We start from the raw sequence: 2108 nt of genomic DNA, 5'->3' as shown, positions 1-2108 counted from the left end.
TTTGTTAATCATGCATCATGTAATATGATCTCCAATCAGTAGAAAAAACTTAATATCAAAGAAAGAAAGACAGAGGAAAATGCTTTTAATGTCCACAAATGACTCAATGTTACAAAAGAGATGCTTGCTAATGAACAGGATAAGGTAGCTTGGGAAAAGTGTAGTAACAGCTTTTATAAAGAATCCTATATAGATTTCCTGTTAACAACATATTAAGATATTTTAGAGAGTAGTTAAGTATGTTTAGAGATGTGCTAAAGAAGATAAGGTCACTAAATAAAAAAAGAAGATAAACATCAATTCTTATTCGAAAATAATACAAAAAAGAATTTGTGGGAACTTACTACTCTTGAGAGAAGCTTCCTAAAATTTCCTAATGGTGCTTCTCCTTAAATAAATAGGTTTAAGGCTACATCTAATTACATCAACATGGATAACACAAGCTCTCAAGGATATGGATGTAATGGAGCTGCACACCATTTCCCAGTTGATGCGTGTAAGTTTGGAACTATGATCATTTATTAATTAGTAATGCACTTGCAAGATAGACTTCAAACCTATGTTTATTTAACAATAAAATTTTATTGGGACAAAATATGATACACGACTACCTTAAAGGAATAAGGTAGTACTCCCCGAATGGGATGCCAGAAGCATGAGAGGGTGGGGGACGGGATGCCACCATCCCACCAATCAACACGCCCAGGGGACGTGGGAGCACGCCCCTCTAGAGGATTGAAAGGTACATGGAACAAGCACGGGAGTTCCAACACACACATGAAGCTCCTCCCTCATTACACCATCCACTGCTCAATGAGACGTAGCACCATCCAACCTGATTTTGTATTTTTGATGGATTTCAGCTCAATCAAGAGCTTTGTCATTTTGCTCTGCCCCATCAATTCGACATTTATTCAAGGGCAGGCAAAGGCACTTAGCTTTCGCATTTTGCTCCAAGATTTTATTATGCATTGTATATTGGAAAGCCTCTGGACAGTTCTCAAGTCTCAGGATGTTTATCAAGAAAATGCTCGTCCTTGGCTCTTGCAATTTCATTGTCTTTTAGTTGTTGTGGAGAGTGAATTCGGGATTATGTTGTTATGGTTCTGTGTCTTGTGGCTATTTTGGGATAATGCACACATTGGCAGTGGAGTCAGACGTTTAGGCTGAGACCTCTGGCCTGCCTCAGTGGTTTCCTGGTGACCTCCTAGTCCATTGTTAGGCTTTCCTGAATCTCAGTGAGGAAGGGGATGGAATTAGCCATGCCAGTAGGAGCACTCATTCCAAATTTCACTCTCTTCCAATGATGGAATGTGTCCGTGCCACATTTTGCAGGTCTAGGGTCTTTTCTTTACGGCATTTTTTTTTAAATTCTCACTGTGGTCGTTTTTGAGTGGTCTGTAGTTTTCAGTCAAGGGGTTAGCAGTAGCACAAGGCTTGCCCCTAAATATGGGCCTATTAGCTCCCCTTCGCCCCCCGCCCAAGCTAATGAAAATCATCCTTGGATATTCACAGCCCATCCTAAGACACTCTGGGAGGTCCAAACTCGAGTCAAAAACATTTTCCATTCCAACGGACTCCCCTACTCTGTTTGAGCAACAAGACATGTTGCATCAACGTGCTCAGTCCGCTGAGGAGCGACTCATTACTAGGAGCGTGGCTTCGCCAAGGCCCAAACGAGAGTAGAAAGCTCAACAGCCAGGTTTAGGGAACTTACACTGCAGCCAATTCAAGATGAATTGATTCAGCTGAAACGAGAGTTGGCAGATGAGCAGTGCACCCTCATTGATTCCGAAGTTTTGGCTGAGGTTGCATAGTGGATGACCAACATTGGTCATACTCGGGGAAGATACAACCAATATATGTACACTGTGGACATCCATTGGCACCTGAAATTTTTCCTTGGTAGGGTTCTCCTTGAAAAAATGCAACCAGAGAGGACATGCTTCTCTCCCTGGATCGTATGCGAAGACAATTAGTGTTTATGGTTCAGAGGCTTGGACAAATTGAAAGGCACATGGGCATCCCTCTAGAACCAGGCTGCTCTCCAGGCAGCTTCTCTCCTTGGATCGTATGCAAAGACAATTGGCAGCAATAGATCGAAGGCT

This window comes from Pinus tabuliformis, chromosome 1_2, assembly GCF_031772625.1.
Source record: "Pinus tabuliformis cultivar Carrire ecotype Pingquan chromosome 1_2, CPIR1, whole genome shotgun sequence".
Taxonomy (NCBI): Eukaryota; Viridiplantae; Streptophyta; class Pinopsida; order Pinales; family Pinaceae; genus Pinus; species Pinus tabuliformis.
Note: the sequence above shows the minus strand (reverse complement) of the source record.